The sequence below is a fragment of the Ailuropoda melanoleuca genome, chromosome 11 (genome assembly GCF_002007445.2).
Source record: "Ailuropoda melanoleuca isolate Jingjing chromosome 11, ASM200744v2, whole genome shotgun sequence".
NCBI lineage: Eukaryota > Metazoa > Chordata > Mammalia > Carnivora > Ursidae > Ailuropoda > Ailuropoda melanoleuca.
The window spans coordinates 59873487-59898463 of NC_048228.1; the positions used below are offsets into that span (position 1 = coordinate 59873487).

At 36.7% G+C, this 24977-nt stretch overlaps 1 non-coding gene across 3 annotated transcripts in view; it reads right to left on the reverse strand.

The window, feature by feature from the left end:
- The window catches only part of LOC105241479, a 104735-nt gene extending 86694 nt beyond the window's left edge, over positions 1-18041 (reverse strand). For all 3 annotated transcript variants that reach the window (XR_004628893.1, XR_004628892.1, XR_004628894.1), the window contains exons 1-2: positions 17448-18041; positions 14004-14117 (exon numbers count right to left, since the gene is read on the reverse strand). This is a non-coding gene — a transcript (uncharacterized LOC105241479). The remainder of the gene's footprint in view (positions 1-14003; positions 14118-17447) is intronic.
- Between the last annotated feature and the right edge of the window lie 6936 nt (positions 18042-24977).

The window sequence follows — 24977 nt, forward strand, 5'->3', positions numbered from 1 at the left end:
CTCACCTATAATCCATGTTTTGGAAAAGATTTTGAAGAAGAAAATTAAGATTGCTTCTGAAAGTAATAGAAAGCATTTTCAAGTCTGTACTAGCCAGAGGCTGGAGAGTCTCTAGCTAAAATTAAATTACTGGTTAGAGAACTTGAGGCAAATAGCAATCTTTCAACAACAACAAAAAAATGTATACTTAAGTTTTTTCTACAGGCTGTGCGTACATGAAGTCGGCCTGCGGGTGTAAGCCATAAGATGAAGTGGTGTCTCCGTTACCTACTCCTACATTTTTAAAAATTGGACCAGATCTCAAATATTTGGTATTTGTTCTAGATTGGAAGGTGGAAAAGGCCTGAGAGTAGCAAAGGCACTGTTATTGGAAACTTAAAAGGCAGTGAGAAAATGATTGAATACTAAGAAAAAGTGACACTTGTTATAACGTGGCAGGATATGTGGCAACACTGTTGCCTATGGTAATGTGGGAAACTTGAAAATACAGCTAACGAGACTGTGGAAGTGGCTCTGAAAACTTCGAGGCAGCATGTAAAAAGTGCCAGATGTCTCTTTTAATTGTGGCTGATAAAATTTGGAAGGACAGAAATGTATCAAAGAGGGAACTGTTCAGTTTCAAGGAAAATTTGAAGGAAATATAGAATGAATCCTTGGGATTCATCCTTGGGAGCAGGACAGTCCTACTCCACAGGCAATCCGTGGTTTTTAAACAGGGCGGCTTCCTGACGTCTGCCTGGCTGTATGGAGTCCTGACTGCTGCATGTTTCTCTTTTTCCCCTTTTTGAACTACTATCCTATTACCGCAGTGATCCCACCATGACTATTTCGATTACTATATAAAAACTACCTTCCTTGTACATCTTTGTCTTTTTAGATTCAGCACCCTAATTCTCTTAAAGTATACACACATATAAAAAACCAGTTCATTGGCCAAGTATTTTAGACAGCTGCTCCTCACAGTCTTGTTAGAAATGTGGTTCACTTGGTAGGTCTTCGTGACTCTGAGAGATCACTCAGTTATTTAAAAAGAAAATGATTAGAGAATTAATTTTGAATGAAGTGCAGTTGTATTGTTTGGATAAAACAGGGTTAATGTGTGGCCTCAATGCAATCCTAAAAATATAGGAATGTTGTATTTTGAATGGTGACTACGTACTCTTCTTCTATGTTCATTTATGACAAAATTAAATTGGTATCATAAGTACTTCAAAGTAACTCTAAGATCTCTGGTCAAGTGTTTAAATTATAACACTGCCCTTCCTGGATGCTTCTAGGTAGTTGCGAGTTTTCCTGGAAGTAACATGTTGATATTCTATTTATACTTAAAAAGAATTCTGATGTAGTTACAAAGCTATAAATTAAACAGACTTTGCACAGTTCAAAAGGAAGAAAGTAAGCAAAATAAGGACCCTGAAAAAAGAAAAAAATACACTAATTACATTATAAATGCTTAGTCCCCAGGTTGTGATAACAGAAATAAAAGTTCTAGAGGCTTGGAAGAGGGATTTCAAAAATTGATGATTTTACTGCAGTAATATTATCATTTAAAATCATATTAATCAATGGGCTATATTTTAAGTTTAATCCTTTCTGTTGGATTTCCAATCTATATAAATTGTACAACTTCTTACATAAGTATAGTATGCCAAATTAAAATCATTGTCAAAATCCAAAAACATTGTTCAGACATGATGTCAGGCTAGCATATTATAACGTGGTGGTCCATTTAAGGAAAAATACACTAAATTATTATTTCTTATCCTGAAAACAATACAGCTTTATAATTACAAGTACTATTCATTCTTTTTTTTAACTATATTTTTGCAGTAAAAATTTCAGGATTTTAGGGAATTGGTGTTCATCCTAAATTTTCTTACAGTAAGTTTTAAAACAACTTTAATAGGGAGAAGAAAGTTGTTAAAATAAATTTTCCTGCATTTAGAAGTAAACCAAATGTACCTGTTTCAAAACTGCAAATTGCTATACGTTCAGTAATAACACCTATGATGATTTGCAAAGACTTTCAGCCTTATGTTAAGCATCTTTGTTATAAAAGTCTAGTCTTTGAATAGTTTCACCTGCTTCTCCTCTGTGCTTATGTAGAAATTATTGAAATACTTTCTAAAACACTAAAAATTGCTTCATAGACATTCAGCTACTGTCAAGGGGAGGGAATATATATAGCCAGGGACCATCATCTAACATCTTTCTAAAGACTTGTCAAACTGTACGTAACAGAGAGATCATTTCTGCATTATAGGCATGAAAATGGTTGTAATTAAGTTCTCAAGCCCAACTGCATGGTGAGAGGGATAATTATAAAAGAATTCAAACCAATCTCAGCCTTAATTATTCTGCACAGGGATGGGGTGGGGGATTTCCAATAGCTCCTGTTGTGCTATTGGAACCAAAGCAAGCTTGATTAGTACAGATTAGGTCAGGTTCTTCTTCACCCAAATAGTTCTATTTACTCTCATAGCAAAATGCAAGTAGTAGCCTTTGTCAAGTTAGAGAACTATTTCAGAGAATTCAGTTTAAGAGGAGGGTGGGTTACAGATGAGGTTGAGGTCATAACACCTAGGAGAAGATTCTCTTAGACAAGGATTCAAATCTGATTTGACAACAATGGCAACAAATTAAAACGTGTCACTGTTTTTGACAGGTTTGATACTAAAAGGCCCCTTTTATTTGATTTGTGCCATTATAGTTTTCACTGTGAAGAGAAGGGAAGCACTGCAATTTCTATAAAGAGAGAAACTATACAAGTGCTATTATTGTTGTTATTGTCATTAACCTGAATATCAGTGTATTTCCGTTCTTTATGATTTTAATTTACATATTTTTCAAAATTAGTAAAAACATTTTCTTACTTTTTCATATCAAAAGAGAAGAATAGAATATCACTGTTATTGTACTGAGATGCGTGCATAAATACAATAAAGGGTGAGGCATAGACTATGAAGTGTCAGGTACTGGAGAGGGAGCTAATAAAGGACTAAGTAAACTTACAGGAGCACTTCTAGTGAAACGCCCAGTTCTGACCACCTTAGGGACATTGATTATATGCCTTTGATAAATGGTTTTTGTTTGTTTGTTTTGGTACTGTGTCATCTATAAAGGACTCAAGTATTTGCAATTAATATACACCCAAACCCATTAAAACAAGGATTAAAAAAAACACCATGTAGGGGAGACTCTTGGGATTATATTTATAGACTAGCTAAACATATTTACTATAAACAAAGCTCAAATATATCTCTGAGTTTCCTGAAAGTCTGGGAAAATATAAAACAAATAACATCACCCTCATTGACTAATATCAGACGCAAAATATTTGTGATACATAATTCTGAGAAGTTGTTATGCGAAGTATTAAATAACCTAGCCTAGTACCAACTTATTTTATAGAATAAAGAGCATGAAAACGAATTGTTATTTTATTTAAACACTTGCATACGTAATGAAATATCTGTGAGCACCTAATGTTGTATAGACCAACAGATAGCCTTAACATTTTTTATTTATATCTATTTCTTACCTGCATACACTTTTGTTTCAGTTTTCAATTATATTTTCATATTTTTTAGTAAATTTGCTGTTTATTATTTTAGTACTGACAAAGTATACATTGAACGTAAACTATATGATAGTCTGAAAGTATTTTGAGGAAAATGAGAGAATCAATTATCTCATAATTGTATAGATATATGAAATATATGACACTTTTTAAAAGATAATGCTTGATTAATTCAAATTAAGCCAGGCTGACTTATTTTTCAAGTCTATGCTTATGAAAAGTTGATGTCTATAATTAGCAAAAATAATGGGATTAGCTGTTTAGAGTTATTATAAGAGCTGCTAAATAAGTGATTATTCTTTGATACCTTTTCTCATTCTTGACTTTTTCCTTCTCACTTCAATGGGTACTACAAAATTATTTTGCCCTTAACATGTCTTAACAAATGGTTGTAGAAAATAAGCCATAAGAGCTGAATTTCCAGTGTGAGCCCTGAAAAGGCTAATGGCAGCAAATGATCGTTTCTTTGTAACCAATATCTCATAGTGACCTTTAAAGACAATGACAAATATTTTGGAAAAAGCAAACACAGGATCTCCAACTTGTGTAAACTCAAGATAAAAAAAAAAAAGGAAAATATATGTTTCAAATACTATTTTAGTAGCAAAAGGAAAATCCAATACTTTTGTTTACCTCAAAATTCTTAAAATTATCAACTAGTGAGGATTTACTTTTCTAAATTCACACACTGCAATCATATCACAGGCACCTCGGTGGAATCTCTAAGTAACATTGATGCTGAGGAATGGAACTATTACCAATATTGTAGATACTCTCACTTAAAGAATCCTAGCGTTACAAGTCAGCTCATATATATTTAGTTCAAACTACCTCCCATTACGTTAAGATTCCTCCTGGCGACCCTGCCAAATTGAATGCTTCCAAAAAAGAAGTAGTTGTACTTTTATTTTATTTATTTATTAGCGAGAGAGAGAGAGAGAGAGCACAAGCAGGGGGAGCTGCAGGCAGAGGGAGAAGCAGACTTCCCACTGAGCAAGCATCCTGATGCTAGACAAAGTCCCAGGACCCTGGGTTCATGACCTGAGCCACAATCAGATGCTTAACCAACTGAGCCACCCAGGCATCCCAAAGTAGCTGTACTTTTTCAGGGAAATCCAGAAGTTCTTCAAATTAGCAAATCCAAATGATACTTTGTAAATTTAATTGTTGTTCTTAAAGTCCTATAAAGCATCAGTAGATTGACAAAATTGAGAAGCGTGGTTGGGAGTGTGGGCTTATGTGTGTGCTATTGTCCAAGTGTGTACGTGTGCATGGGTGTGTGTTTTATTAATATTGATCACTTTGATGGCAAGGCCCACTTAAAGCCTATCTTTTGATAGAATCACCTGTATATTTTCACTGTAGTAAGATTAAGTTTTGCTTCACAGTCAAAATACAATCAAATGGCATACTTATATCCTGATTTTGGTGTAAATAGTTTTCTGGAAATGTAAATTCTTCCAGTTGGTTATTAAATTAATCTGCCATGTAAAGGGTGCTATTTGCTATTGTGCTAGGCATTTTTCTCTTTGCTCTTGGATCCACTTCTGTTCCTTCTCCCTTAGAATAGCCTCCCTTAGGGTTCACTCCTGCAAACTAGGTTTTCCCATACTCCTTGTTAATGAACCAAAAGTCTGCTATTGGGAGGCACTAGCAAAGGACTGGAAAATACAGGGTTGGTGGAGAAAGCAGATCAGATCTGCCTCTTCCTCTCTCTGCATTAGTGAGATCTTGAGCAATGGCTATTTCTCAGCCACAGTCCCAACTATCTGCTCCAAGGTCTCTGCACTTCTATTGAGGGGCCCCAGATCCTGGGCTCAAGTCACCTTGTCTCCTCCCTTTGTCCTTCCATTCCACAGATGTGTTTGCTAAGATCCGGACTGCTTCAAGGTCTACTGTTTGCACCATAGCATTTCAGGGCATATTTATACTTAAATCCCTTTCTTATTTGCTCTTTATTGAATTACTTAGTATACTTATGGTTTCTTTGCTAGATACCCTCCTAAGCCATTGCCATTCTTTGATATGAACAACTTAAATGACAATCTAGAGAAACAAATGCATTACATTAATATTATTTACTCCAGCAAGTTATGGAAAACAAAGAAACAGGGATTATAGTGAGTATAATAAAAATCTGACTATAATATCTCTAAGCATTACTTCTGGGTTACTGTTCTAGAACAAAAAGACCTGGGCTGACACAGCTACAGTATTCTTCAATGACAAGCAGAAGGTTGAACAAAAAAAAATTACAATAAAATTTAGTTAGTAAGTAGTTTTTAAAATGTAAACATATTTTATATTTTACACATAAATAGTAAAATGTAACCCAAAATATTATATTCAGTTCTGTAAAATTTTCCGGAATTCCTCAGAGACAAATACCGATAATATCCATTCATTGACAAATAATCATAAACGTATTTAAGTTACGCAGGTAATATTACACTGAATAAAGAAATAAATGTGACATTCCTTCAGCTTTTTCTCCCATTGACACAGAATGTCTTAGTCCTTTCTGATACAGATCTATAGAATGTTTTTCTTTATTATTAAGCACAACTTCCTGCAAATAGCAGGTTCTGACATTTTGATTTTATGGGTTGTCTCTATTCAATAGCGATTTCTAAAAAATGAAAGAAGTAACATTTCCTTTTAAGGCATTTTATCATTTACTCCATCTTTTCTTGCAGTATTATTATTAATTACTATTATTATTTATTATTTATACTTTGTGGCAAGAGAAAGTAAGACAAAATATTTTATTTTTCTGTATTTTTGCTGCCTAGAAATGGTTCATATTTAAAGTTTATTCTTTCACCTTGGACAATCTGAGAAGGACAAATGGTTCATATATCAGGAAACACCCTGAACTGTGAAGGGAGGCTCTCACACTTTGTGTCCACAGTGTCCTACAGAGGTGACTATAATGACTGTAATACATCATCTAGCAATGGGGCTGCAGAAACGGTGAATCCACGTCCCAGGAACAAAGTTTATTTATTTCTGCTGTTTTGATAGGAGCTGCTAGAAGCATTTTTCTAATGGTCCTAATGAGTCTCTGAAGACCTTGCTTCTTGTCTTATTTCTTACAGTACCTAAAAATAGAAGTCAGTATTTGCGCAGCAAAAGAGCTAGATAAATAGCTTCAGTAGCATTCAACAAACCACATTTCTTGTTTTGTGTTGTTGTGGGTTTGTTTTTTGTTTTTGTTTGTTTTCTCTCTGAATGGACTGCCAGAGAGTTTAAGCTTACATTCTATGGTTTTCCCTAATCTCCTCAGGAAACACCAACACTTGGTATAAAATAGATGTAACATATGCTAAAATAGTGATTCATATCCTTTGGGTCTTAAAGGTACAGCACTTTCTAGCTATGTCCAGAATCATTAAAATATATTTCAATACTATCTTCTGATTATTTATTTAGTACAGTCTCTACTATGACCTATGGATATCAAATATACAATAAGCTGCTCCTTGGGAGAAGAGTTTTGTTTACATAAGAGTATTAGCTTGACGATACCCCTGGCAATTTTATAATTTTGGAATCGTACAAAGTACTTTAGATGCACAGTTATTTTCAGAATTCTGCCTTTAGCTGGAAATTATTGTTTATGATTTCTTAAAATTAGAAATGGAAGAGCCTTGGATTTCAGTAAGATTGGGACGAACGTAGGCAGTAACTTGGTGAGGCTTTTGAGGCTGAGTTCTATCAATATGACAACCTGATAGGTGAACAGGAATGTTAGACCAGGCATTTATCACCACAGGTCTTACACTAGAACATTCCATCCCAGAAGGGATCAGAAAAATCTGCCCAAATCTTAAAACGAATATAAACTTCATTTGAAACAGAAAGACAACTTAATGAAGATTTGTGAGAGAATAAATAAAACGCTCATATATTTATGTTGAATGACTATATATAAACTGTAGTGGCTAAATGACTTTGTCAAGCCACATGGCATTTCATAGCATGTCCCCTTTTACTTCTGAAAGGACATATCACTAGTCATACTCCCTCCTACCTCTGCGCCTTTACACATCCAATTGTTAACTGTGGGGCAACCCATTTGGGTAGGGGCCTAATCAGGTGGCGGCCATTGATCTGGCAGTGAAAGAATTCCAAGGCAGAACAAAGGAGATAGAAGTTTATTGAATACACTGCAAGGGATCAGTAGACAGGTCAGCAAAGGAGAGACTGTCTGTGAGAAGGCAGTTGTGAGGGGCTCTAGTTAAGGGGGGAGGTGAAGAGGTACTAGGGAATTTTCCTTTTTTGGTACCTATGACTGGGTGTAAGTAACCCCTTGGTCAGGTAAAGCTGAAGGATATTTTGAGGTGGGTCACCTAATGGGCCTGCTTTGTATTCAGCCCCGGTATCACCATGAGCCTTTCCACCTCACTCAGGTTTCCAATGCTCAAGTTGATTGCCTACAAGTGGCCTCTACATTCACCTCTTCCTTTGTTTTTCTTGTCTTTTTCTACTAAACAGTCTTCTGCATGATTCACTTTCTATTATAGGGAACATGGAAATTACTATCCACACTTAGCAGTGATATTGTAAGGACAAATTTTTCAATGTCTGCTGAGTTTCTGAATAAATCAAATAAAGCATTTGAGTCCCAAACCATTAAAAACAAACAAACAAACAACAAAAACAGAGTTTACAAGGGGAAGTGTTTTTATTTCTCTCTCTTATCAACAAAAGCGGGTGAGCATATTTTTTTACCTTTTATCTAAATTCATTCTTTTCTAAACATATACTATGGGTTTTAGTTTATGTCTTGACATAATATTTTAAGTGAGATAAATGAGATTATTTTCAAAGTAATAAAAGCAAAACTGGAGTTCTGTTGAAATCATTCATGAAAAATGCAGACTTCCCCCACCAAAATAGGAGTGAGGGCGGGAGTTCTTAACTCAGCATGTCATAGTGTATTTTCAAATTTGTTTTAGCAGTCCAGAAAAATGTTTTAATTTCACCTCCACCTAAAGTTATTAAAACTTATGAAAATACATGAGAAGCACAAGACTCTGTGTTGAACAAGGAAATACAGTATGGATAGGTATTAAATAAAAACTGCCTTGTCAGGGGCACCTGGGTGGCTCAGTCATTAAGCGTCTACCTTTGGCTCAGGGCGTGATCCCAGAGTCCTGGGATCGAGCCCCATATAGGGCTCCTCCGCTGACAGCCGGCTTCTTCCTCTCCCACTCCCCCTGCTTGTGTTCCCTCTCTCGCTGGTTGTCTCTCTCTGTCAAATAAATAAANAGGGCTCCTCCGCTGACAGCCGGCTTCTTCCTCTCCCACTCCCCCTGCTTGTGTTCCCTCTCTCGCTGGTTGTCTCTCTCTGTCAAATAAATAAATAAATAAAATCTTTAAAAAAAAAGAAACTGCCTCATCTCTGAGTTTATTAAATGACTGGATCTAGTCTTAAAGAGTCAGAGTGGCACCTCACTGAATTTGAAAATAAAAAGAAACAAGAAAAGTGTTTATCTGCAGAAGATTTAGAAAACTATTTAAGTTAATTAACTCTTGAATTTTTCCCTTCACACATAATTTGAGAATAGAAATTAAATATGAATCTTTTAAAATTTCTTTAAAATTGTATCTACCATTTAAATATATTGAAACTCCCTAAGCTGGATTCCTGCGAGAAGTCTGATTATAATAAATTGCTTCTGTTGCTCCACTTTGGCAAGCAGGACCATTCATATTACTTAACCTGGGTGAAGAACTTACTCTCATGGGTTATATTATTTATATTAATTTAAACAAGTTCATGTTGCAAAAATCATGGTGATTATTATCCATATTGCCTATTATGATGTGAGTAGTGTGTAACTAGTTCATAACTCTTTCATTCAGAACCGTGCCATATAGAATACACGTAAGAATAATTTGTTATGAGGTTTTAAAATATGCTATTTTCCAAACGCTAGAAATCTATCAACCCTGGTAATAAATACGTAATATCAATAAAGTATTTTCCTTTTATTGTATATCACTTATGGTAATAATGTTTTTTTTTCATTATCTATCATTTCTAAATAGAGACCAAATGTTTCCCCCCATCATAAATCTAAATTACACAGTACATCATTGACTACTTTATCACTTTATAATACAAAGTCAGATATATTCCATTTAAATAACAATGAGATATCAAATACTTATAAAAAGATATTCTAGCACATTTTAAATGAATAAATACAAAGAGCAGAATCATACTTTCAGAACAAGTTAACATAGTAATAATGGAGGAGAAAAATTGAGCCCAAAACCAGATTTCACTGTCAAGATTTCAAGGAGTCACAATCTGAATAGAAGTGAAGCATTTAAAGGTCATGGAAAATATTTTGACAAACTTTTACTTTTAATATGCATTGAAAGCTGATCAATGGACATAATGCAAGTAGTCACCTTTTTGAGGGTTATTTATTTATTTTTTAGTCTTCACTTGCCTCCTTTGGACAAGAATGATTTATGAAATAATGAAAAGCTGCATTTTGCTTCACCACAAACCAAAAATGCAAATAAAACCATCTTTGGAGCCTTTTGTAGGACGGTAGCCAGGAAACTTATCGTGTTGAATGGAAAAGGTAAAGGAATTGTTTAAGGTGACCCAAGGGTGTATAACAAGGAGTAATGGCATGAAATGAAGTAAAAGGGAAATCTCAGCTGATCTTCAGATCGATGTCCTAAGTTTATTAGGCTATACAACTCCCTCTCAAGGGAAATGGTGAAAGCCCCATTATTTCAGCCACTTAAAATTAACCAGGCAGAATACTCTAGGACATAATGTAAAAAATAATCCTGTATTGTCAGAATCAGATGGAAGAGATGATCTAACAGGTCTTTTCCATCATTAATTTCCACGGTCTATGAACTAGTGATTGTGGCTGCAATTAGCAGTGTTTAAATGAAAGTGAAATTTCAATACCACAACTAGCTTCCCTGGAGCTAAAAAGCCTGGACCTAATTCAAAGTGAAAACAAGGGAAGGAGGACCGGAGCCAAACCAAACTACAATAAATATACTTAGAAGTGACAAAAGAAGGAAATTCTAATGTTAGTGCTGCTAGAGATGGCTGTTTAGACTTTTTCTTTTTCTTGTACAAAGGAAACTTTGGTGGCAGTCCCAGTATTATTCTTTTTCACTCATGCATCATCTTGATTCATCGATTTATTTTCAGGTTCGGGGATAATGAATGTTTTGAGACTGTAAGGCTTGGCTCTCTAGTTAGCCACTTGAAACTTGTCCATGCCTTTATTCTCTCCATTTGTATGTTATTTTATCAAGCAATTGCTAAAAGATTCAAAATGCACAGATGAATTTCCAATGATGTCTGTAAAATTAAACTGTCCAGGGCAATGAAGTGCAGGATCTCTAACTAACCAGCCACCCTTAGTAGCTGTCAAATTTTTAAAAAGCATTTAACTGTTCTTCAGATATTTGTTAATTATTTACTATCTTTTTTAGGCGAAAAAAAAATGGGAGAAATAAAAAGGAGGAATTCTATCTTATTGATGCTAATTCTAAAAAATAACTTTCAAAATACGAATGAGAGTAATATTTGACTCTCATACTTTCTAGAAGTAAATATTTCAGAAAGGTGAAATGAACATTGAATTGCAAAGAGCTTCCCAGGGAAAAGAGAACCATTTTCATATCAGTAAATACAATCATAGAAGTCTATCGGATGTTTGCAGAAAGGCAGAAAAAAGAATTTAGCTGAATTTTACTTTTAGTAAAAAGGAAGAGAATAGCCATATTTTAAAATAATTCTTCAAACAAAATCATTCATATATGTTTGCACTCCACAGTCATTTTCAAGCCACAGCCTCTGCCTTCAAAGAGCAAAGAGTCTAATGGGCAGGAGGGGGTGAAACATGCACTGAATGTAGCACTGATTGTTATCAAATAATTTAATAAATACAACTATATGTGACAGAAGGAGGAATTTGTCTGACTGGTTCAAGGACAGAGCGAAGGACAGAGTTTGCTAATCTGTGACAGTGTGTGTGTGTGTTGTGAGGATATGAAAAAGTGTTTCTGCAAGTTGGAGCAGAATGAATAACTACATGGAAAAAAAAATGAAGTATATAATGTCTTTGGGGAACAGCAGTTGTATGTTGCCAGAGGCAGAAGTTTAGGAAGGAGTACTAAGAAAAAAGTACCCAACAGAACAAGGATTCTGAATATTATGGGCTCCGTTCATTGGCCACAGAAGACCATTAAAACATTCTGTGTTTGCTCATTTGTTCATTTCTTTAGTCAGGACTACTGTGGGCAGTATGCACACTACAAAGATTTCTGTGTTGAACAGAATGGAAAGAAGAGGTTGCTGGAACCACAGAGATCAGTTAAAAGGCCAATGCAACAATGCTAACATTTTTCTTTTCCCAAAATTCTTTCAAATTTAATTTGGCCCCTCACACCCTCCTTAAAAAATTAACTAGAAAGTATTGCCAGATCTTGAATAAGTATGATTCTTTCTACTATAATTCAGAGGAAATCAAATGTAATTAAACTGAACGGCATAAAAGAAAGTTTATCCATGTCACTTACGGCAAGGCAAACCGCACAATAACCTTGGCAGAATTAGTACATACAACAGCAAGCTGAATTCTGAAAGGCTATTAAATGAAAGCAGAAACCACTCTAATCTCATGTACTAAGTACAAAAATTGGCCTAAGGAATTTCAACGGCCACTGTGAACTGAACAGGGCAAGCACGGTATCTAGGGCTTTTGCTCCACTAGGATTAAGTGAAGAGAGCTAAGAGGCAAAGTTTGGAAGACCACAGGGGCGCGCATTTACTGAAAACAGCATCATTCATTATCAAAAAGGAGCACCTCAAAAAAAATACTTCTGAAGGAATAAAAATGTATTTTGCTTTGATCACTCTTAGAAACTTCTTTTATCGGTCATATTTTCTCTGATGGCAGGAATTTAAGCTTAGCAACATGAACATTCACCTCCCGGAGATCATGTAGCTACGGGCGCTTGCAACGGAACACTCCAATCATTTCTGACCACCTCTATCATTGAGTACTACCTAAGTACGTACAAACTGATTTTGTTGTGTTTTTTGTTTGTTGGTTGGTTGGTTGGTTGGCTGGTTGGTTTGGTTTCAACCAGTTGCTCTAAACACTGATGATTTATTTTAAATGTTTCAACTCACCTTTACCAGGAGCTCTCCCAAAGCCTATTACTATAGAATAAGCTCCACTATAGGAGAAGCTTAACCCTTATCATTAGAGATATTTTTACCCATCAGATGTTTCTATAATATTGTTTCTGCAATTATTAAGTAACCTCCAGTGTGTTTAATGCCACCAATCGTTATGTAGCCTCTCTCTGTATATCCAAAAGTGAATATACATGATCTTAGAAGCTTCTCTAGAGCCTGCCGGCATCTCAGTCATTGCAGATGACCTTACCTTCCAGGGTCATCAGAGAACACAGAAGAGACTAAGCACAAGAACTCTCACAAGTTTTTCAACATCCACATATAAATTTCTCTTAACATTCACCTTTCTCTCCTTTGTTCCACTTCCATGAGAAGAGACACCCTTCTATGTGCATGTGGAAGGTATTAAATATCACAGATACTTAGAGCTACAAATGAGAAGAAAGAAGGGTGTCCTACAAGACATACACTTCCAAATCACGAGGCAAAGGTGGCCATACTATTTGTATCTCACATAGTCATATTCCCCTACCATCTAGCTCATGACATGGGAAGCTTTTGATCTGAGAGACAACTAAACATAGGACAAGATTTTGAAATAGTATACTAGAGAAAGACATATATATATATATATAAAATTTGAAATGGACTTGTTGAACTGGAAGAAAGGTATCTTGGTCTTTCTTTCTTATAACTCTGGGCTGTTCTAGAGGAAAATAAAATCTCCTGAGATGCAAATCATAATAATCTTTGTCTTTATTAACTTATCTTCACATGTCTATGGAGCTTGATTCCTAAAGGATAATGCTAACATCTGCAAAGTATGTTTTTTGACCATTTTACAGATGTGGCAAGTGATCACTAGGTATTAAGTAATATATCTAAGCTCACAACCTTTTCTGTCTGAATTCATGGAAATTTTCAGTGAACATTTTCAAAAATCATCTCTTTTTTTGGCAAGTATTTTGTGTTTGTTTAGCGTTATGTGCTTTGCATATATTTCTTTGCTTCTGTTAACTAGGTATAATTATCCTGTTTTTACAGATGAGAAAACTAAGGTTGAATATGACAGGTCTTGGGAGTGAAGAGTGATCCAAGAAAGCCCATAGCAGATCCACCATCGCTGGCCTGGTCAACATTACCAGAAATAAGAGCTGCAGGCGGGGCCGCAGTTCTTAGCATCTCAGTGACTGAACAGTGAGGAAGGAACCGGTTTTCACTCACCTTTGAGTCTCCCCCAGGTTCAGAAAACCAGGCCTGGCACCCCAGGCAGAGGTGAGGCACAGAGGAAGCAGGAGCTCCATGGCGTCCAATTCATGACATCTTCCAGCACCATCTCTTAAAAAAAAAAAAAATTAAGATAAAATCAAATGAAAGACATTGTGAAAGTCATTTTTGTGCAGAAGAGTTCCATAAGGATGATAAATCAGGAAACAACTCTGTGGTACAGGAGGGGGAGAAACTATGTGTCTAGTGTTGTTGACGGGGATTAGGTACGTTAGCAGAAGCTAACGTTACAGATTGTGTTCCCGGTCAAAGCAGTAAATATGAAACAGATCATAACCATCGTGGGTGTTAACCGCCCCAAATTACCAACAGCACCACCAATGTGGTGAGAATGAGGAAAAGGTAAATTCAAACACTGTTCTTGGGAAGCAAGCCAATAATGCCATCCTCACTACAAATGATGGTGATTGTCACATTACTAGATGTAACGTCACTATGACACTCAATCAGGTATCTAAGCTTCCCTGGACAGCAATGGAGAGTGCTGACAACTGTAACTAAGGTAAGGGAGATAGACCAGTGAGACAGAACGTGAGCTAAGGTTGCAGATGGCTACTCAGCAGAGGTGTCTTCACCAATGACAACCTAAAGCGGGCATTAATAAAGGATGAGGATGAGGAAAATTGAGAAAATGAAACCCAGGGAAAAAAGAGTCACCTCTATCTGGGTACTGCCTACCCAGGCAGCCATAAAACTAAATCACAAGATGACAGAGAGAAGAAATGTAGCACATCAATCATATGAAGAATTCTTAGCCCAGAAAACCCTAAACTTAGCCCAGGAAACTCTAAAGTCTTGCTGTTCAAGGTGTGATCCAGGGACCAGCATCATCCACATCTCCCAAGACCTTGTTAGAGACGCACAACACTCAGGCCTCACCTCAGACCACCTCAGAATCTGCATTTTAACAACATTCATTCCTAAATGATATGTGGAGATGTCAGGCTTAAGAAGCACAGCCTTAATTCACAAGAGGGTAAAGAGACATTAGCATCAGATTCACCAGATGAGCAAAATACATCTGCTCTGAGGCTGTGCAATAGATTCCTGATTAAATGCTGCCTTAGCAACTTTAACCTCATCCAGTTTCGTTATTCAACTAGAAGTAATTGACATGAAATTACAGCAACAAGACTTGAACTAAAGGAAATAGAGCTCAGATGTTAGAAAATGTTTAAAATGTATAAATTTGTGAAGGTTACCATCCTTGAAGCTTTTAAGTTAGTTTGATAAATCTTAAAATAATTAATAAAAAATAAATAAAATAACAATAAATAGGCAAAAATAAGAAATTTAAAATCACTTGTCATCAAAAAACAAAATGAGTGCCAATAAGTAATCTTTTTGTTATCCTTGGTAACCAATTTTTCCACATAAGAGACAGACTCCACAGATATAAGATTTAAGATTTTACATTAAAAAAAAATCCCTGAAATCCTAAATTTTAATTGGAGGTATTGTTTTATACTCATGAGGTATGTCTTTAAAATGTAATCTTTCTTAGATACAACAATCAAATGCAATGTGTGGTTCTAGATTCGATCTTAGATTAGAAAAAAAATTCTTTGCAGGATGAATTAGAATAATTGAGTTGTCAAATGTCAAATACGGGCTATATTTTAGAGAATGGTATTTTATCATTATTTTAAATTTGATATTTCTAATGTAGTTATCTAAGATAATATCTTTGTTTTTAAGAGATGTGTGGATAATAGCTTTGTTCTTAAGAGATATGTAGTGAAATACTTAGCTTATATAGGATCCTGATTTCTTCAATTTACTCTCTAATGTTTAGCAAAATAATGTGAATAAACATAATACTATATGGGTCTATATATCAATCCAGATGAATCAATAGATAGGTGGATAGAACAACAGTCACAACATGTGAACAACGGGTGAATCTAGGAAACATACAGAATATGTTGCCATATGTAAAAGCAAGGACGCTATCAAAGACTGCTGGAGTTGTATCTTAAACTCCCTTGAGAAGGCTCCCACAAATCAAAATTTGTCCCACAAGTGGAAAAATTTGAGCATTAACAAGAATAACCATTGCAATTTATTAAAACATTACATGTCTAATTCCATGAGTTTATCAAGATACAAAAATATATTTCTTTCAATTCCTATTCATCATTTTTGGAAAATATCTAGAACTAACTTGCTGTTTAAAACTGTGAATGAAATAAAATAATCAGCCATTTATCTTGACAACTATAACACAGATAACCAAATAATTAATGAGGAAATGTTTCTCTCTATGGCAATATTGCAGCTAAGAAGCAAAGAAAAAAATCATAGAGAAAAATACCATTTTTCAAACTCCTAATGAAATCCTTAATTTAGGCAATGAAAATCAACAGACAGTAGCATCATAAAAACAAAGACTACTAGCTAATTTATACCCTTTGATGGAAATACACAAGCGATTTATGAAGCATTCTTACCAAAAACTTCTAACCTGAAACTGATTCCAATTCCTATACTTGATAGGAAGGAAGGAAGGAAGGAAAGAAAGAAGTGAGGAAAGGAGGGAGAGAGGAAAGGAGGGAGGGAGGGGGAAAGAAGGAGAGGGAGGGAGGGTGGAAGGAGAAGATGAACAAAAAAAATGGACTGGACAGCTGTTTAAGTACTTGTTATGTGCTCACTGACTACATAACTAGAACTGTCCGCATTATCTATGTAGCAGGACTTTTGCTGTTGTATTTCCATAAAGTCCCTTTTTGATAATACTTTCTTATGTCTGGAACTTTTAAAAGCACCTTTAAATATTTTCACATGGTCTTATGTACAGTCGTAGTGATTTTTTGAGAACTTCATTTTTAATTTGCAATATAACATCAAAAACTATTTTCAAATGTTAATCTATAAGCACATATAGATTTGTTTCAGTAAAAACAACAAAATAAAACAAAAATATCAACAACCGAATCAATAGTGGGAATATAAGAAGGATAATGTTTGACAATACAGTCATTGAACTGAATGAGGAAACATGAGCATGGCCTTCAGAAATAATAGATTTGTTATAAAGAAGAGGTTAGAGAATTGTATAATTAATATCAAAAAGTAGGTCAAGCTCCGATGTTCAATATAGATAAAATACAACCAATTTTAAAAATATTTTAAAATATTCTATTAACGTTCTACAGAGAAGAAAATTACAAATGATAATTTTATACTTTCATGAATTTTCATAAATGTAACCAGCACCCAGATTAAGAAACCAAAACTAATCAGCACTTAGAAGCCCTTTTCATGGGACTGATAAAAGGAAGAACCAAGAATGGAAAATCAGGGAAAGAGGGAGGGAGAGTGGAAGGGAAAAGGGAAGTGGCCCTGGGAGACCTGGTGGAAATCACCACTGTCCTATCCCACCTGAGGTCTTTGAACAACTTCATGTCTCTGCGAGTGGAGGGAGGATCTTGACTTGATGTTTCCACCCCTGCTCAAGGCTCTCTGCAGACGCAGTACCAGCAAAGCATGCAGCTATTGGATCAAGCAGAGCAGATCCCTTTGAAGTCTCGAGTCATCCCTGGTCATCCGGGTGGACGGGGGAAGATGCAGATGCAGCCGGTCACAGGAGGCCTCAAGTAGATGTCAAGGGAGCCAAGGCACAGCCAGCAAGGAGCTGCAGCGGAAGGAGGACTGCCTGGCAGAAGCTGGCAAGACCGTCAGTGCCTCAAAGCAGAGGATCTCTGATCTGCGGTACAGAAGATGCAGGTGAACTGCTTGGAGTCTGCAAAACAGGAGCTGGAGGAACAGCTCGATTTGCAACATACACACACACAAATGGCAGGAAGATAATCAGAAGATTCAGGACCTCCAGGCCAGTCAAGAAAGGCAGACCAGGAGCAGAGAATAAAGGACTTGAAGCGGAAGCTCCCCCTGCAGGAGCAGGTTGACTGCGAAGAACAGGAAATGTGCAGAGGGGGCCCGGAGGTGAAAGGGGAGCTGAAAGGGGAGCTGAAGCACCGGGGGAGGAGAGCGCCCCTTGCTGGAGATGCCTGAGACCCACCGGCTGATAGAGGAAGAACTGGAGGCGCTGCGGCGGAGGCCAGAGTGTCAGGAGAAGAGCAAAATCTGGTTGACCAGAAAACTGGAGAGGGAGAGGCTGCTGGCAAAGCTGCACAGCTGGGAGAGACTGGACAAGACCATGGGGCTTGAACTCCCCGGAGGACGCTTGCAGGTTTGTGGTTGAGCTATAGCCGAGGGGAGCCAGCCCTGAAGCACAGGGAAAGCTCCATCACCAGCAGCGCCCAGGGACAGGGGGTCAGGCAACAACTCAGAAGGAGGACCACCAGATCAGCCGTCTGCTGCTGGAGGAGAGGGAGAAGCGGGAGACCCTCTCGACGCTGGCCTGAAGGCTTCTGGAACCGGCTCTCACTGCCAACAAAAGTGGGGAAATGGTGGCCCAGACGGGGTGATGTGCCCAGAGCCCACAAGAGAGTAATAAAAAGCAGTATGTCCCTTACCCTGATCCTGTGCTGCCTCCCTTCCGGGAGTACCGGGGTCTGTGCCCTGCGTGTGAACACAGGCTCCTGAAATAAGCAGCTTCTGGCTTCCGTGCGTGTTCGAGCACATCAAAAGCGCTTGCAGCAAGACAGACGATACAAATGTGTCTAATTGTGATGCTGTGACTTAAAATTAGCAACTTGGGAAGCAGTGTTAATTGCCTCTGCGCCCCTCCCCCCCCACAATGAAAGAAGAATTGCAGCCGCTCTCAGTGGCAGAGGGCAGGAAGGTGGGGTAGCAGGTGCCCAGGACGGGGACAGGGCTGACAACCTAGTCCCCTCTTCTTGGAGTCACCCCCTCTTCTTTCTTCAGGTCTTTTGGAGTTGCAGGTGCTTGGGGACAGGGGTGTCGGGACTCGGGCAGCACAGATGCCCCTCAGATGCCCTCTAAGTTAATTCTTGTTACTCCACCTGTTCCAGAAGGCCCTCACCCCCTGTTCTCCAGAGCATCTCATGCAGGCCGGTCCTCACCTGTTCTGTCGCCTTCCTTGCATCACAAGCAGGAAGCTGGGGCTGCATGGGGCCCCACTGGGCTGTCATCAGCACTTTCCAGATATTTTCTCCAGACTTGTTTGATTGCACAGCACTTTGTAAAAAAAATTGCAATATGCATGCCAATATGTGCATATTCATTCTAAAAGCATATAAGCATAATGTGACCCATGGGCAATAATTAAATATTAAATAATTAAATACAGAGTACATTTATTTTGAAAGTGTTTTAAAAATAAAATTACTTACAAAATGTTTTAAAGATCTCTTCATTTTAATTGAGATACAATTGACATAATATTAGTTTCAGATGTATAACATAATGATTCAGGGTGTGTGTACTGTCAGATGATTACCACAGTAAGTCTGGTTCACATCATTCATTCACCACACATAGTTACAATTTTTTCTTGTGATGATAAGAACTTTTAATATCTACTCTCTTAGCAACTTTCCAATATACAATACAGTATTACTAACTATGGTCACCATACTATACATTCCGTCCCCAAAAGCTTATTTATTTTATAATTGGAAATTTGTACCTTTTGATAGCTTTCACCCATTGTCGAGGATTTTTGCATCTCTGTTCAATATCTTTTCTTTTCTTGCAGTGTCCCTGTCTGGTTTTGTTACCAGGTAATGCTGGCCTTTTAAAATGAGTTTAGAAGTGTTTTCCCCTCTTCTGTTTTTTAGGAGTTTGAAAAGGACTAGTATTAATTATTCACTGAATGTTTGGTAGACTTCACCAGTGAAGTCATCTGACCGTGAACTTTTGTTGAGAAGCCTGATTAATGATTCAGTCTCATTACTAGTAAATCATTCTGTTCAGATTTTCTGTTACTTCATGATTCAGTTTTGGTAAATTGCATGTTTCTAGGAACGTGCACTTCTAGGTTGTCAGCACCCCAAAGGTTTAAAACCACTAGGAGGAAGCACATCCCTAAGGGGGGGGGAAGAAAATCACGTTAAATCACTTTCAGAGCAATACCTTATTCTGCCTTGAGAGGAATGAAACACACAGAGTATCTCTGTTTCAGAGTTAGTTCTAAAAAATAGCTCCTCCTTCTTATTAAGGAATGTCAACAAAAAAACAACAAATTTAGTGTCATTTATATGACATACTGGGAAATGAAACTGTCAAGTCTAGTAGCGTATTTCTACCCATTCTTAATGGGGTGGTGCCACTTAGTCCTCACAGTAAGAACAGATTTTCTACGGGGTTCTCCATAAACAAATGATAGTATAATTTACCTGATAGTTATGTTCACTCACCTTCAAGTATGAACTGCTAAAAACCCAAACCAAGTATCAAAATATTTCAGCATGTCAGACAGAGCAATCAACACAGTTTTGATGTTTCAACAATTTATATTAGTCTGCGTAGTAAATACATCTGTGCACTCAGGAGTTCTAAATCCTCATACTGAACCTCTGTTGCTACTTGCCAGTCAGCTCTGCTTCTAACACAGCCTTTTCCCTAATATTTCTAAACCTTTACTGATCAAAACACCCAAGCCTAGTCCTCAATAGAAGCAGACATCTGTTAATTCAAGTATATTTCACAAATCCTGAATTGTTACAAGCTCCTTTACAATCCAGCAAGGCAACTGTGATTTAATAAGGAAAAAACCACACAGAATTATTTTTTTCAAGGAAAGCACATAAAGTGTGAGGAGGAATAAACTGGCAAGATGTTTTCATTTACTCAAGTGATAACTTCATAGTACACTAAGAATGTATCCTACCAAATGGATCTAAACTGAGGAAATGTTGTATCACTGTGGTTATGAATCACCTTCCATGACATGATAGGACAAAGATTGTTGTACCTACAAATCTACTTAATACAATGAGAAGGAAGATTAAGCTCCTTTATCTATTTGAAAGCTATTTCCACAGAAATCTATATATTATAAAACTTTTCATTTCTAAAATGAATTTGTAATTATCAGTAAGAAGAAACCATTCAAAACTCTTACTACAACGGGGAATTTTAACTCCCCAATTCTATGCTACTTTTTATGAGGCTAAAAATTAACTTTATATATCTTTCAACTCGTCCTTTTAAATATGAAAAAAAAATCTCTTTCAAAATTCTATAGAGTATGTCTTAGCCTGCTATCTTTGGGGATTGCATAATAATGTCCCTTGGTAATAAATTACATCATAATTAATGGTGTCAGAGTGCTCTCAAGAAAATAATACTAGATTTTACCAGTTGGATTCTCTTTGTTAACAAATTGCTAAACAAATATTTTTATAATTCCTTAAGATGAATCCATAGTTATTTTCTTTTTAAAATATCATACTGGGAACAATATGTATCTTGATACTTTAAAACCTATAGTAATTTCTACTTCGAGCTAAAAAGGTATACCTGCAATCTGTTCTTACTGTATTTTGCAAAGTTATCCTTTGATAACATATTAGAGAAAGAAAAGTGGTCCTTCTTTACAGATCGTTTGATAAGCACACCTCTATTCTACAGCAGCCTAGACTAGAAGCTAGTCCAAATGGATTCTTCTTTGTTCCCATCTTTTGGGGCTAAGCGTTCCTTTTGCACACTATTACACAAAAATATGTCCCCAATCCTCTCAACTTCTATTCTGTTGGCTTTGAGGATACATTCTGAACAGAATCTCCCAGACATAATGAGGTATTCATCACTACAATGTGAACAATCAGTGGCAGTAGGCTGGGTGCTGGCCAGAGATAGTAATGCAGCGGTGTGCACACCGGCCCTAAGTTTGTTTCCACACAGATTCATGGTATTTTGACCTATCCATCCACATCCGGTCTTCCACCCCTCTTGCTCACCAGAGTTAAAGAACTTATTTTTTTTCCTTTCCAAGTTTCATAGGAGCTGAATTTCTAAGACACCAATATCCTTTCTCTTTTTTTTTTCTATTACTTCCTTAAATAAACATTTATCCAATTTCTGCTTCTGAAAAACTCTTCTTAAAACTATGCATGTGAGCAGGGCGCCTGGGTGGCTCAGTGGTTAAGCGTCTGCCTTCGGCTCAGGGCGTGATCCTGTAGTTCCTGGATGGAGCCCCATGTCAGGCTCTTCCACTGGGAGCCTGCTTCTTCCTCTCTCACTCCCCCTGCTTGTGTTCCCTCTCTCGCTGGCTGTCTCTCTATCTCTCAAATAAATCAATAAAATCTTTAAAAAAAAAAAAAAGTATGCATGTGAGGGGCACCTGGGTGGCTCAGTCGGTTAAGGATCTGTCTTCAGCTCAGGTCATGATCCCAGGGTCCTGGGATGGAGCCCCGCATCAAGCTTCCTGCTCAGAAAGGAGTCTGCTTCTCCCTCTCCCTCTGCCTCTCCCCCTGCTTATGCACTCTCTCTCTCTCTATTTTAAGATTTTTTTTTTAATTTATTTACTTGACAGAGATAGAGACAGCCAGCGAGAGAGGTAACACAAGCAGGGGGAGTGAGAGAGGAAGAAGCAGGCTCATAGCNGGCTGTCTCTCTATCTCTCAAATAAATCAATAAAATCTTTAAAAAAAAAAAAAAGTATGCATGTGAGGGGCACCTGGGTGGCTCAGTCGGTTAAGGATCTGTCTTCAGCTCAGGTCATGATCCCAGGGTCCTGGGATGAAGCCCCGCATCAGGCTTCCTGCTCAGAAAGGAGTCTGCTTCTCCCTCTCCCTCTGCCTCTCCCCCTGCTTATGCACTCTCTCTCTCTCTCTCTCTTTTTTAAGATTTTTTTTTAAATTTATTTATTTGACAGAGATAGAGACAGCCAGCGAGAGAGGTAACACAAGCAGGGGGAGTGGGAGAGGAAGAANAGAAGCAGGCTCATAGCGGAGGAGCCTGACGTGGGGCTCGATCCCACAACGCCAGGATCACGCCCTGAGCCGAAGGCAGACGCTTAACCACTGTGCCACCCAGGCACCCCTCTCTCTCTCTCTCAAATAAATAAATAATTTTTTTAAAGCATGCATGCGAAATCTTTGTGACTAGTGAAGTGTCCAGAGCCCTATGTCTACCTTTGTAAGAGATGGCTGAAATCTAACCATGCAGGGTTTAAAAAGAAGTATATGAAGTACCATTTGGGAAAACAAAGTCAGGCCAAGGTGAAGAGAAAGACACAGAGGTTAATATTTTGGATATTATCGCAAATTGAGATAATATATTCTTATTCTTAAATATATTTTAAATATATATATTACTAAATTTATTGTTACAAAAACTGTTGATCCTCATGTTATATGTTTTGAACTGAAGCCAAGGATTCCCTTGTCAAGGGTAGAATGTAGGCATTAAGTGGTAGAGCCAGTAACGAAACTCAGTTCTATCCAAATCCAAGCTCCTTTACACTAGACTCAGTGTCTTTTCATCAGTCCATTTCACTCACACCACAATAATGGAATATATGAGCAATTAATATTTCCACACCTTTTTTTTTCTATTTGGCAGCCAAGGAATGACTGAAAGTTGTAGATGAAATGGTCAGAACAATTTTACTGCTTTGAAAGTAATCTTCATCAGTTACAAAACTAAGACTAAGCTTGAAAAAACACCCCAAACAAATGAGTATATAAATAAATAAAAATATTACATAGCCTACTCAGACAAAAAAAAAAATCATGTAGGACTTGAGGTTTTAAAAAAAATTACTATGCAAATGATAATCACATAAATGGAGAAGACATTTAGAATATTTGCAAAATAAGATATTTGGGATATGAGACATTAAAAATGTTTGTTTTTCTAGTACATTAGAATAAAGCGAATATAAAAACAATATAAATCAGAATAGCATCTTAAGATGTCTTTTTCCTCTATTTTCCACATTTGACTCTTTTTTTTTTTCTCTTTGAAGAAACAACTGCTATTGGATGGAAAGAATAAAATTTCATTCCACATACTTTACCTTTGCCAAGTGCAAATGACTTAGAATGGTGTTTATCTTATTAATCTAAATAGCATTAGGGAGGAGAGAGAAATGAACAGAAGTACAATTCTGATTTCTGAGTCTGCAAATGGAAATACTTATCAAAGAATATGGTCTAACTGTGTGATCCCCTGAATAGAAATAAGGGAACAATGTGCATGATTTGTTAACTAGGTTTATCCTATGAAGTGTAATAATGTAATTGTCTGCTACATCAAACAAATAGAAGTATGCTGATTTATTCACTTATTTAGTTACATCTGTGAAATGTCCTAATTCTCTTTTATTTGATTTTCTATATTTTATTTTATTTTGATGATATTTGTTTATATTTAAAGGAAGAAAAATGAAAAAGGAACATAAGCTATTTTCTATAAATGATCTTAAAATTCTATTTTAGTCTTTAAAAATGTATTTATAATAAAACTAATTCCAATACGGGACTATTAAAGTGTTTCTAAGTGCATGCCCATTCTCAACCACAGGACAAATAAACACTTTTTATTGCAACATGATATTTTAGTGTCAAGTATACTTAAAAGTTAACCAGTCCTGTTTAACTTGTGTTATGCTTCTAAGTTGCTTTCCATGTAAGGGAAGGTGTTATAATGAGCCCTCTGTAGTTCTTGACTATGGTAAGTTCTGTGCAGGCAGGAAGCACACCTGTCTGGTTCACTGCTATATAAAGGGTATAGAGGACTTCTGCTTGCCAACAACACGTGCTCCTAACACAGAATTATGAATGGGTTAGTATTTTACTTCATTTTTCTTCATGTATAAAATGAGAAAGTTAGATGAACTGGTTTTAAGTGTTAATANGTAAAATGAGAAAGTTAGATGAACTAGTTTTAAGTGTTAATAAGTTAAATACAGATTTTTTTTTTTTACCTTTTGGCCAAATAAACATGGGAAAAACTGTATTTTACATCTCTCTCCTAAAAATCCACAATGCCTCTTAACATGTTAAGTTCTCACAGAAGTCTTGAAACAAAACAAAA